At 45.2% G+C, this 14,078-nt stretch overlaps 1 protein-coding gene across 4 annotated transcripts in view; it reads left to right on the top strand.

Moving 5' to 3' along the window:
• Nucleotides 1-14,078, top strand: part of PMP22 (peripheral myelin protein 22) — a 36,352-nt gene that overhangs the window by 6,608 nt on the left and 15,666 nt on the right. The window lies entirely within an intron of this gene.

Below are 14,078 nucleotides of genomic sequence, written 5' to 3'. Positions count from 1 at the left end.
TGCACTCCAGTCTGGGCGACAGAGTGAAACTCTGACTCAAAAAAAAAAAGATGGTGGGATAGCTAAGCCTTAGGCAAACCCTGCTGTGACATTTGACTGAATGGGCATCTTTTCTTTGGTGGCTGTCTTATTCAGATATATACTGCCTCTTTCTGCTACAGTGATGGTGGGGCTGTCTCAAAGATGGCTGGGCCAGTTTTGGGTCCCACAGACTGTCTTTCCAGCTCTGGGGCCTCAGTGGTACCAGTTAGCATCAAAATCTTTGAGTATTTCCTAGTTGCAAGATCAGGACTTGAAGCTATTAGCAAAACTCTAAGTTGACCTGGGGGGTTCTTCATTCAGAAGATTGTGTTTCTCCTCTGTCCTCAGCATCTTTTCTTGTGAAATATGGAAACCGAGCTTCAAGAGAGTCAAGTTAAGGGATAGTTGGCAGAAGCACCCACTAGATGCCCCAAGTACCCAGAGGGGAAGGAGTACCTCACAGGGGGCCTTGCATATTTAGATATGGATAGGCAGAGGTAAACAGGATGTGCTATTTTGGTGGCTGGGTAGGCCACAGGGATTGGTGTGGAGACCCCATGGGCCTGGGTCTCCATGGTCTTGTGGTCTGAAGGATATGTCCTCAGCCTGGATAGCTATAGACATGACAGAACTTCCCCGACATCCTGGGTTTAAAAGGCCAATAAAGTGCAGCTTTAAATGTTGCTATTTTAAATCTAAGCTACTCTTAGATCAAATATTTATGTTCAAGACGTTACGTCCGATGAGAGAAGCCAGTTTAGATCTACCTCATTAAACAAATAGTGGGGCAACCCCTTCAGGTCCTCTTCCACTGTGGGAGCTTTTCTGTCCTCTCAGTAAATCCTGCTTTAAAAAAAAAGCAGATAGTGAAGTGGCCCTTGGTTGAGGTTTTGTACAATCCAATTTCTTTGCTGAACTTTCCCTCCTATGGGGCTCTGCACCCTGCAGTACCCATGCGTGTCCCTGAACCACACTATAAATAGATACTGCTAAAATACTCATCTGGTAATCTATATGGGGAGGATAGACAAGGAGTAAAAAACCCTCGTTTGTGTCTTCACCTTCCTTGGGGGATCGTGGGGGAAAAGACCTCAATTCCACCAATATAGCAGTGCTTAATCTTTTCTCTGAGTATGGGAAAGACATTGAATCAAAGCCATCCTAGAGGTTACATGGTGAATTTGCATGTTGAGTTGGCAAGCAAATAAATGAAATACTCATGAATGCTTGAGAATGTGACCATAGCACTGCCCCAGCAAAAATCCACAGCATCTGATTTCTTGGGCTTCAGGGTCTGGCTGGAATTCCCTGAAGACTCAGGATGGGAGTCTCCCTTCTCACTACTGACACCTGGTGGTCAGGCACAGCGGCAGCTCAGCCTGTAAAGGGCAGGCTTTTGGTATCCACAAGCGCCATCCCCAAGTGGCATCTGGCCACGAGGATTGCACGGAATCCTGGACTCAAAGGCCCGGAAGAGGGTAGTTTTGGCAGGCGTGTTAAAGCCAGGCTGAGTTTCAACAGAAATGAGGCAGCAGCAGAACTGCTAAATTGTGCTCAAACCCTCTGCAGGAAGGAAAGTGATATTGCCTCGTAGCCTGTAACTGACCTGCATTCTGCATCTTTTGTGGTTGTGAATAGCTGTCATTTGGTGCTGAAGCAGATCTCAAAGAGGCATGAGTGTTATTTTAATCAGGAGACTTCTTACCTCTCAACTTGTTCTTTGTGAGCCAAGCTCATCTTTTTGGGTTCATTTCCAATGCCTTTGGGATCTTCAGTTGGGTTTCAAGTCTGCCTGGTTGCTTTCTGTAGGGTCCCCAGAGTGTCCGTTCTCCTCCACATCTGTCTTTTCAGCTCTCACAATAAGGGCATTTTGAGGAAATCTGGACACCCTCCTAAACAAGATGGGTTTGTTTCCACTCGGGCTTACTCTAAATTAGAAGTTTCCATTTATACTTCCCCATAGTAGTTATCTCTGTCGTCATCTTCCTGATGTGTTAACATGTGTTACAGCTTCAGCTCTGAAGTGAATCATGGGGGCCTCCTTTGCCTTTTTGGTGGAGTTTAACAATTGCTACGGCAAATAATAAGCTGAAAAAATACATATTTTAAAAAATATTAGATTACCTTTACTGATGAACTATACTAGTTGCAAACCACCTACCTTTCAGTATTTGCTCTTAGAATGTTTGAAAAATACTTAAGTAATCAAAAGTAATTTATTACTGATAATCAGTTTGTGAAGACTCTGTTACAGGTGAGTTACGTGAAATTATGTTAGTTTACAAGACTTGTTTCTTTTTTTCCTGAAGGGACTGGTTTTTTGTGTGTGCAAGACCATGGCACTGCACCTCTCAAGGATTGCTATTTATGTTGTTTTCTATATGAATAGTGCCTCCTGGGATCATGCTTCAAGCAGTCTAACATCTGGGTTACATAGTTTGAAGGAGACATATCACATTCCCCCACCCCGAGCCACACCTTAATATTGAAAGTAGTTTTAGGTTTCTTGCTGACTGCCATCAACTCTGCCTGCCTTCTTATTTTTCTAAGTATATTCACATACTTTCTGGCCCCCTACCAATCTTGGCAGAGGCAAGAGAGGCTCAGTGGGGGCATATTCATTATGACCTTGTATGGAATGCCTCTCTGGCCCAGGGAATACAAAGACCTGAAAAGCATAGGTCTTGCCCCTGATGATCTTGAACCTCACTGAGGAGTCAAAGATAAGTATGGAAGTGTGAATCATTCACTGTGAAGGCAGTGTAGGCCAGATGCCCAAGGAATGGGGGCAGGCAGACAGCACAAGAGTTTAGGGGAGGAAGTGGAAGGGAGAGCTCCGGTGGGAGGTAGAATTTGATCCATCCTCCGAAGGATGGGTAGGATTTAAGTAATACAGGCAAGGGGGAGGACATTCCCTCTCAGGGTAGTGATGTGACCTACAGCAAGGGGAAAACAATGCATGGGACGTGGTAGACCAGTTGGCTGGATTAGGATTGACTGCATAAAATAGAGCATCTCCGTGCAAATAACATGGATTAAATAAGATAGTTTATTTCTTCCTCTCTCAAAAGAAGTCTGGAAGTAGGCCGCCTGAGAGAGGTATGGAAGTTTCATGAAGCAGTCAGAGATTCAGACACTTTCTGTCTCATTTCTCTGCCATCTCTTGGGTTTGGTTCTCATCCTCAGAGACCAAAGGACTGCTAGAGCTCCAGCCATCTTGTCTATGCTTCAAGCAGTAGAGAAAGGAGGAGGGGAAGAATGTATCACTTTCCCTTTTAATAAAATGTCTCATGGCTACGCTTATACCTTTTTACAGGGAGGCTGAGATATACAGTCATTTGACCTCTCAATTCATAGAACTTTGATAGTGAGTACCTCTCTGTAAGCCTGACTTGAAGTGCTTTTCTCTGAGGCTTTGACCATGCTTCACCTCCCCCCCGCTCCCATAGCCAACTATACTCTTACAATAGCTCAACTGGGTCCTAAGTGGTTTCAGAACATGGTCCAAGTATTTTCACATTCCTCAGATATTCCATTTCTACTGTATCCTGGGTTCTGTCAGGAGCGCCACCCTTCTCATGCTGACCTTTCAGAAACTGTAGAATCCTCTTTCTCTAGGCTCCCACCTCTCCAGTTATTAATGAAGTCTTGTAATTGTTTAATGATGTCTCTTGAAATTTTGCTTTCCTCCAGTCCAAACCTCTCTTCTGAACCCTGGACCTGTATGTCCAGCTGCCTACTGGCCAGTTCCACTGGGGTGTCTAAGAGCGAATCCTGAGCCAACATGTCTGAAGTCAATCTTTGTCTTCCTCTACCAGATCCACCCTTTTGCCACTTTCTAATATTTTAGTGAATGCTGCTTCACCAGCCAGTGAGCCGAACTCTGGAGTCCAGCTTGGTGTGTTTTCTTTTCTCCCTTCTCAGAATCATCATGGGTCCCACAGACCATCCCACCGTTCCCATGTCTCTTTTCTGACCTGTAGGCATGCTGTCTCCTCCTTGTTTGTCAGAGCCACCGAACAGCGTCCTAACCGGTTGTTCTGCGCCCTTTCTTGCTCCCTTGTGACTCATTTTTCATATGGAATCCAGGTTGATATTTTTAAAAAATCATATCATCAGAACCCGATCATATCATTCCTCATTCTGAAGCCTTTCAGTGGCCACTCATTGGTCTTAATCTTCAGATGAAAATCTGTAACAAGACTCATAGGAATCTACCTGAATGAGCTGCTGCTTCTGTTAAATCTCACCTCCCATCTTTCTTTCCCTTTCATCTTGGAATTTGAGCATTCTCTTACTTTCTTAAATGTGAACTTCCCACTTTAGGATTCTCTCTTCCTCCTTTCCCTTCTTCTATGTGAAACTATTCATTAAATGACTGCCGTGTATCAGATACTATTATAGGCACTGAGGATACAAGTGTGGACAAGAGCTTACATTTTACCGTCAGTAAGCATGGATAATTTGGGAGCAGTGGTAAGAGCACTGAAGAGAATAAGATAGGGTAACTTGATAATGAGGGGTTGAAGTGGAAAGGGAGGGCCCTTTGAGGAACAACCCCTGAGGATGACCTTAACATCTGGGGGAAGTTTCACACAGAAGGACTGTCAAGTGCAAGATTGTGGGGAGGGAAGGAGCATGTCTTAGTTGAGGGACAGAGGGCAGGACAGAGCAGTGGGAACAGGGAGAGTGAGGGGTAGGTAGAACAGCAAGCTATCCCAAAGCTTCTTCCTAGACAGAAGTTGGGTGCATATGGATGCATTTCTAATTTTTATGATTTCATTTAGACCTGCTCTTTATTACATGTGTTTCTCAGTGGTTTGATTCCAAGTTGCAGTGACAGTCCAGAAGCATCCATAAGGCACAATATATCAGAAATGCTACTAAGTAGAAATGCAGCAACATATTTTCAGTGATTATCCTAGGTGATGAGATTCTCACGACTTTTGTTGTTTTCTTTTCCTTTGGTGTCATCCCTGTTTTCCTCGTTGGGATCTTTTAGTCTCACAATAAAAAAATAGCTATGAACATGATGTTACGTTAGAAAATTAGTATTGAGTAACAGATAGATTGTCTCTGCTTTTATGAAGAAAGTAGAGTCCAGGGCATGGCAGACAGGATCCGTTGGGTAGTTTCCACACAGGCAGATCTGGTGCAGAGATGAAAGGTCCTGGAGCCTTAGTTTTTAAACTGATAAGATCAGGGAAGTTCAGGTGGGGCTGTGCCAAGACTCCTCCCCAAGTCCCTATGGTCAAGTTTAAAATCTGCAGTCCCAGAAGGTTCAAGCAAAACATTTGCCTCACTATTGAGTGAACGAATGTTTTTGGTTCTGAATTCTCCAAAATGATCCAAATGTCAAGTTCAAGTATTCATAAGCATTCCCATACTCCCTGTTTTATCTGTGTGGACCTGGTGTGTAGCCCAGTGGGTCAGATGACAGGAATCAGACTCCAAGCTACTTGGGGACCCAGGAGCTGGAAGAACACGTCCAGGAGCTGGCCTTGCTCTGCCCCCTGGCTTGCCCTTCAGCAGCTTCAGAGAATCAAACTGAGGCAGGGCCCCGGCAGAGTCTGTCTTCAGTAAAACCTGTTTCCTATTCTCCACCCCTGCTTACAAAGTCCTCTCTTGTCTCAGAAGAAAAGGGGGGTTGATAAACTATTTGATGCAGAGGTGTTGGGCAAATAAAACGTGCCCATTATTGAATCGTTTTAATTTTTCAAAAGGAGGTCCATGCCCAACACCAACGCATGAAGGGAATCATTGGCCTTCCTCTCTTCCAAGGCATCACTGGTCACCTCCAGTGTTCGAGGGCAATCCCCACAGTCCCTCATTTCCCAGTGATGACAGGTGGGTCTACTCTGCCTCAGGGTATGGGCTGGACAGGAACCAGAAGCTGAGACGATGACCCCTGACTGCCTTTTTCTTTTATTTTGAACAGAAGCAGCAGCAACACATTCATGACGATCAATAGGTTGTGGGTAGCAGAACATTAGATCAATGCTTTGGATTGAAAATTAGAAAAAAATAAACCTTGCCAGACTCATCAGCCCACAACATGAGCCCTTGGTGGTCTCCTGTTGTCTCTGTCTTCAAAACGATTCCAAACTTGTTTATCCATCTGGTGGCATTGTCATTTTGGCAAGGACACCAGACCATTTCCTCGTCTGTGGCTCAGCTTTTGGTCACATTTTAGAAAACACAGGAGGCCCTCTGCATTTATGGGTTCATGTTTTGCAATTTGAAATCTTTGTGGCTTCTTGGGCCAACCTGCAATCTCTACCCTAGTTACAGTTCCTGATTTTCCAGGCTCTTATGGTATGCCGAGGCCCTGGTGGGGCGAGGGAAGCACAGGGATGGGATGTGCAGTCGTCATATTGCTATTTCAAGCCTTAAAGTTTCTCATCAGATGCCAGTATCCAGGAGTCAATGTGGAATGCTTGTTTGAGCCTGTGTCTGAACCATATGACCCTTGCTCATTGTCTTTGCTTTTTAAAAAACACTTTAATTGCATCTTCAGGATTTCACCAGTGCCAATAAAACATTCCTTATATTTCAGGGGCAGGGATTGGCCATGGTGTGCCCTGAGGTTGTGGATGTTGATTTTTGTAACCTGAGAGAAGGATGTCTGGGATGAAGCCTTGTGAATGCACAGTCATCCAAGTAGGCCCCCAAGGTTGGCAGGGACCTGGACTCATCTAGTCCATTCCTCTTCCTACCCTATCTAACTGCCGATCCCTCTGCGATACACCCACCCTATATTCATCCTACTAGTGATGGGGAACTCACGATCTTTCAAGAGAGTCCCTTTCATTTTTGAAGAGATAACAATGAGATCCACTCAAATATTCTTCAAATCTGTCAAACTCATCCTATGTACTGAACATTGTTGCAGAAACTGGGCACCCAGAGATGGGCAAGAAAGGCCAGGTTCCTGCCCTGTGGAGCTCATAATTAGTTGGGGAAACAGGCAATACACAATTGATGACATCATAATAGTGGAGAATGCTCTGCAGGAATCAAATAGAGTTGATGAAATAGAAAGTCATCACTGGGGAAGAAGAAGCTGATTGGAAAAGGCCTCTTCCTTCCATAGTGATGTGGATTGAGATTGAAAACACAGGGAGGAGGCCTGGTGTGGTAGTTTACACCTGTAATCCCAGCACTTTGGGAAGCTAAGGCAGGAGGATTGCTTGAGGCCAGGAGCTCAAGGCTACAATTAGCTATGATTGCACCACTGTACTCTAGCCTAAATGACAGAATGAAGTCCTGTCTCTTAAAAAGAAGAAGGAGGAGGAGGAGGAGAAAGAGGAGGAGAGAAAGGAAAGGGAAAGAATGATATGGAGGGGCCAGCCATGTGAAGAACCACAGGAAGAAAATTATAGGAGCTAAATGGAAGAACTAAGGACCCGAGACAGGAAAGAATTAACTGAAGGAAGCGGGTGATGGAAGGAAGGAGAAGGGAATGGGAGCTGGATTGCTTTGGCCTTGCAGACTGTGGTACTGAGAAGGACAGTTGGGATACCATTGAAAAGTTTTAGCAGAAGATTGGTATGATTTGATTTATGTTTTAAGCCCATTCTGGCTGTTAGGTTGAGAATAAATTTTGGGGAGAGACAAGAGGAGACACTGGGGACCAGTGAGGAAGCAGTGGTCATAGTCCAGACTGGACATGATAATGAGATGTTGGTGATGATGATGATGACAATGACAAGAATACAAACAGCTCACATAGGTGCCAGGCATTTTTTGCAAAGCAGTGCATTTAATCCTTACAACAACTGTGGGAGGTGGGTGGTGGCCTGGCTAGGCAGAAGTAGTGAAGAAGAAAACAGGACTGATGACAGGACTTGCTGATGGGTTAGATACAGGGAGTTAGGGAACTTGAGATGACCTCTAGGTTTGGGGCTTGATCAACTGAGTGTGTGATGAGGTCTTGAACTGAACTATGGAAGACTGGAGAGGAACAGAGTATTTGGGAGGAAGGCTTTATGTTATGTCCATCAGAGATTTCAGCAAAGCACTTGGATTTAGAAGTATATAGCTCAGGGGAGAGGTCGGGGCTAGAAATTCAATTTCAAGAGTCATTCACCTATATGGAAAGATATTCAATATCCTGGTGCTAAATAAAGTTATTTGGGGGCAATTGAGAAGAGAGAGTAGAAAGAAAGGAACAGGATCCAGAGGTAGATTTTGGACAGCCAGGGGCTAATGGGGATATGGGAAGAAGAGGAGGAAGAGGAAGTTGGGGAGGAGCAGCCAGTGATGCGGGGGAATGCCAGGAGATGTAGTCACTTAAGAAATTGCTTTGTAGCCGGGCTCGGTGGCTCAGCCTATAATTCTGCTCCTTGGGAGGCTGAGGTGAGTGGATTGCCTGAGCCCGCCAGTTCGAGACCCACCTGGGCAACTTGGTGAGACCTCATGTCTACAATTAAAAAAAAAAAAAAAAATGAGCCGGGCATGGTAGTGTGCACCTGTAATTCCAGCTACTTGGAAGGCTGAGGTGGAAGGATCGCTGGAGCCCCAGCAGGTCAAGGCTACAGTGGCTGGCAGCGGCCACTGCACTCCAGTCTGGGTGACAGAGTGAGACTCCAACTCAAAAAAAAAAAAAGAAAGAAATTGCTTCGTTAAAACCAAGACTGCCCCTTCTTTTTTCCAGTCATTTCTGGTTGCCTTCATTCATGCCTGATGTGCTGGACTTGGGTTTGATCAAGTCGCACGGTTCATCCTCAAGGAATTCAAATCTCTGTAGTGCCTCCTGGACCAGTGCAGGGAGACCACAGTCTCTCCTTCCACATGATGACTCTTCACATATTCAGTGACCACAGTTTTCTCTCCTCTCCTCTCCTCTCCTCTCCTCTCCTCCTCCTCTCCTCTCTCCTCCTCTCTCTTCTCTCCTTTTCTCTGGTGGTGACTCCTTCTTTCCTCTGGTGGCTTCTCTGGTGCTGGCGAGATTCTGCTGGAGCCCAGCTGCATAAAGTATGTCTTGTAGATAGCAAGCATGGACCTCTTCTTGCCCCTCTGAAGTTGTTTGGGCCAATAGTTTGGCTTAGCAGGTTGTTGAATGAGAATAAGGGAACCTCTCTCCCTTTGCCACATCATTCTCCCTCCTCCCTCTCTTGCTTTTGTGGGTTCTAAATCTGAAAGAATGATGGTAGGATCATTTAATTCATTAGATTTCAAATATGTTATGGACCTTCTCAGCACCTTCAATGTGTTGTAGTAGAAAAACCAGTGGACTGGGCTTCAGGAGTCCTTGTTTTCCTGCATTGGGTCTGCCTCTACCAAACTGCGTAACCTAGGGGGAGCTACCCTGGTTTCCTAATAGCAGAGTGGGCATGGAGGTAGGACCTGAAGTTGGTGCCCAAACATCTCATGGGTCCTAGCCTTCTCTTCTCGTTCAGGATGTAATTGTGGCATAGGAAGGCCCTAAAAGGAGACGACCTTTGAGCTGGGCCTTGGTGATTGGGTAGAATTTCAGCAGACATGGGAAGCAGAGAAGGACTTTATGCTTCGGGAAGGACAGGTAGTTTACTGTGACTGGTGGGGGTGACAGCTGTGCTATTTCTAGTTCTTCATTATCATGATGCTTGGTCTTTTTTGCATACTTTGGGAGGAAAAAAGAAAGGGACTCTGATTATTCCTAAATGGAGAATTTCTTCTAAACCCCAAGATTTTGAAGGTTACCCAATTACTCCCTATCCATTCTGTATAGGTACACTCATGATTGGACAATTGAAACTGCCTTTCTTCTTTCCAGTCATTTTCTTTTTCTTTTTCTTTTTTTGAGTTGAAGTCTCACTCTGTTGTCCAGACTGGAGTGCAGTGGCACGCTCCCGGCCACCGCAGCCTCGACCTGCTGGGCTCTGGCGATCCTTCCGCTCAGCCTTCCGAGTAGCTGGAACTACAGGCGTGTGCTACCACGCCCACCTAATTTTTTGATTTATTGTAGAGATGAGGTCTCGCCAAGTTGCCCAGGCAGGTTTCAGGCAATCCACTCACCTTGGCCTCCCAAAGTGCGAGATTACAGGCTGAGCCACCGAGCCCAGCTTTCCAGTCATTTTCTATGGCCAAAATCAGTGTTTTCAAGGGGCTGTTCTTAAAAAAGAAATAAAAATTAAAAATAAATAAAGGTTTTTATGATAAATCTCCTTCAAAAACATTAAGTTTTAAAAATTAAGCAAATTCTGATAATGCATTGTACCTTCTGAGTGTCCAAGGAGGGAGGTTAATATCCTCCCTGAATCATGCATCCCACACCCCTTTTTGTTTCTTTCATATCACTGGTGAAGCACATCTTCCAAGAACAATTCTTTGAGAAACACAGCCTACCCTGATCCTCCTGTCTCTAGAGTTTTCCAAAAGGGATATAAAAGAAGCCTCAAACAACTTACTATTTTCAGGTAACCTCAGATACCTCAGTGACTGCATGATATTTCCTTGAAGAGTCAGAGAACTAGTTAACAAAACAAGAATATGGATGTCAAACCACAAAACTAGACTCTGAAAAACTAGTTCCTGTGCTTGCCACAAAGCCTCTCAATTAGGAGTGCAATTAATTGAATGACTGTACCAAGTTTAGCTGGAATACCTTGGCATAAAGGCTTTTTCCATCTACTAAGTAGTTTGTGCTCACTAGTTGCCAGCCATAGTCCAAATGGCCCTTCCGGGATTTCCTGTAGAAAGACCCTTCCAGGTGGCCTTCATGGTCTTTGCAAGCTCCAGGCCAGCAGGCAGCTTTCTGCATCTGACTTGATTTCTGCATGGGTCTCAGGCAAAGTTAGCTGGACCCCTGAGCCCTATTTCAAAGCTACCAGCTGGAGTGGATGGGAAAGCAGTTGAAGCTCTGGGGCAGGACCCACGCGGGGCTCTGGGCATACTCGCACTGGTGGGCGAAGTATAAGGGCAAAGGCCACATTGTTTAGGAAGGGGGCCTCTTGGAAACTCAGTCATTTCTGGAATGACATTCATACGGAGAAATAAGGAAAATGTGCCTTGGTAGTGGGTTGGGAGGTTTAGGCGTGGGGGTCACGTGTTTTGAAAACAGCCTAGCACTATGCAACTGGGAAGTATTAAGTCTTGTCTTTGTCATTCACCCCTTCTAATGGCCTTGTGGCTCTTTCTCTTTTGGCCGACCCAGTGTAGCTTCTGACTCTCTTGCAACTGTCTTTCCTTTTGTAGCAGGAAAAATAGAGAGATCGTGACACTGAGACTATTATAGGAAGTGGCACTTTATTACGCTGGCCATCCCAGCGGGCCCAAGAATCTAATGCGTCCAAATTGAGCGCCCCAGAACAGGAGAAGTGGGGTCTTATACCCTTGTTTAGGTAAGGGAGGGGGTCGTGTTGAGTGATTACATATTTCCTTTGGACTCTTACAAGGTTGTACTTAGCAAAATCAGATTTTTCAAAGAACAAATGGTTTCCAAAAAATTCAGGCTTGTAAACCTTCAACTTCAAAAGGGGGATTTTAGATAAGACTCTTTTCCATTTCCATGAAATGATCAGTCTCAGGGCCATTTGGCCTTTCTTAAACAAAACCTGCCCAGAGCCTGGCAGGTCTTTAAAGTTGCAACTTGCCTTTCAAAAGAAAATACCTTTAACTGCTATCAACTCCCTTTCCTGCCACTGGGTTAGTGGGAGGAGATATTCAGTCAACCCAGGTGAGGCCAACTGCTGATTCTGAATCAGCTACATGTGTTTCTGTGTTTATTCACTCAATCATACAAGAAATATATTTGAGCATTTGCCGCATCCTGCCACACTTTCACTTTCCACAAATCCTGTTCTTTTTTGTTTTTTTTTTTTGAGTTGGAGTCTCACTCTGTCACCCAGACTGAAGTGCAGTGGCACACTCCCGGCCACTGCAGCCTCGCCCTGCTGGCTGATCCTTCCGCCTCAGCCTTCTAAGTAGCCAGAACTACAGGGGTGCACTACCACGCCCAGCTAATTTTTGATTTATTGTAGAGACGAGGTCTCACCAAGTTGCCCGGACGGGTCTCGAACCCACAGACAAACTATCCACTCGCCTCAGCCTCCCAAAATGCTGGGATTACAGGCTGAGCCACCGAGCCCAGCCAAATCCTATTCTTTTGAGTCAGAAGGCTTTTATGAATTACTCAGAGTGGGACTGAAAGTGGGACAGGAGCAGAGAGGGACTGGGTTTCTCCATGCTGGTCATGAAAGAGGAAAATGAACTGTTCCATTTAAACGTGCTTCATCCTTTCTGAGCTCTTAACTCACTGGGCTGTAGGCCCTGGGCTAAGAATACAGCTGAGGGGGCAGATGCATTTCCTCCATTGCTCAGCTGCCCCTGCAGCAGGAATCTGACCTTGAAGTGAGCTTTGATCGTTGTGCAACTCAAGCTTCCCATTATCTGCTGGGGCAGCTGGATCTGGGTGCAGCCACGGCCCCGTGTCAGAAAGCTGTCAGCAGCTCTTATACCTGACACTCTCAGTAGAACAGTAGGTCTGCAAAGTGCTTTAGAGCTTTTAATTCTAGTGCTCAGCACCAACAATGAAGATTGGCTTAACATACTGCCACTGGGAACTCCACAAATATTTTCCAGGCATCCACTTCGTACTAGGCACGAGTGAGGCTTGAAGAATGACAGTAGGTGCTCGACCTGGGCTCTGCTAATTATTGCAGACTTGCAATTTAGGGGGGAAAGCGTATCAATGCACTGGAGCTTGTGTAGAAGTCCACAGGTTAGCCACTTGGGATGCGGTCTTACATTAGGTTCAATCTATATAAAACAGGTCTGTAATTGACTGCCTTTTCCTTTTTATCATATGTCTCTGAACTTTCACAATGAGTTTCTATACATCTGACTTGTTTTGCTGTAGCAAGAGTTTGGCAAGCTGTAGCCTGCAGGTCAAATCCAACCTGATTTTGTCAGTAAGGTCTTACTGGATAAATGGCCATTGGATGATGTGGCCACACTCGTTCATTTACATATTGTCCACAGCTATGGCTGATTTTGTGCTACAAAGGCAGAGTTGAGTTGTTGCTAAAAAGGCCATATGAACTGCAAAGCCTCAAGTATTTGCTGTCTGACTCTTTACAGCACCCTTGGGCTGGAGAGTAGAAATGAGTTGATACCAAAATTGTATCACGTTTTGGAGTTCTGGTTGGTGCGGTAATAACTTGGCTTATGTGAACACTGTGGGTCTCATTGTAATATTGCTTCTTGTAACCCAGATGGAGATGCCCAGAAACTGCACCCTCATAATCGTCTATAAATGCTTGTTTACCCTGCTTCTCACATCATCCTTTCAGGCAGGGCTATTTGCATTGTCCTTTAGTAGAGCTTTTATAGCAACTCCTTTGTTTACAACAACCCTATGAGATATGTTAGTACCTGAAATCAGAGAAGACGAATTCCAGGTCAAAAAAAAATGTTCAAGGCAAGTCAGAAAGCAGAACTAGTCAGCAGAGCCCGTCCCCTGGGCTTTTCTAGTTGGGGCACACAACTACTGGGTAGAGTCAACTTTTGCATGTGCTCACACAGAATCCTGTTCTTGTAGAGGATCATGCCCCTGTCATTTCTAGAGCGGGTGATATCTGCTCTGTTACTGTCCTGATCATCTGTCTATTCTGATACTGATGAATGATTCTGGCTGGGGAGCAACATCATCTGAACTTAAGAGTCTCTCCTCAGGGCACTGGGCTTCCCTTTGAACAACAAAAACAAAGGCTCTTGAATCTTCTGCCAGTCTTTTGGGGCTGGAATGCAGGCCACTTCCTCCTGGGCTGGGCTCTGACCACCCCCCCCACACACACACTCCATCCCGCAGCCATGTAGCTTCTGATCCACCGAGTTTGGAGAAAGGAAAAGGTCTTTATCTCTTCGCATATGGAAGCTCAGTCCTGCTGAGGACTGAGCAGCTCTTTGAGTTTTGGAATCCTGACTCTTATTGACTGTTGTGTCTTCTTTTTCTTGTAATCTTTTAAATTGGTTTTAATTATTCAAGTAGTACATGTACTATATGAAAATATTCTCAGCCGGGCTCAGTGGCTCAGCTTGTAATCCCGCGCCTTTGGGAGGCTGAGGTGAGTGGA

Source organism: Carlito syrichta, unplaced genomic scaffold (assembly GCF_000164805.1).
Source record: "Carlito syrichta isolate Samal-C Ts95f unplaced genomic scaffold, Tarsius_syrichta-2.0.1 Scaffold300018, whole genome shotgun sequence".
Taxonomy (NCBI): Eukaryota; Metazoa; Chordata; class Mammalia; order Primates; family Tarsiidae; genus Carlito; species Carlito syrichta.
Note: the sequence above shows the minus strand (reverse complement) of the source record. Positions and strands in the feature narration are given on the sequence as shown.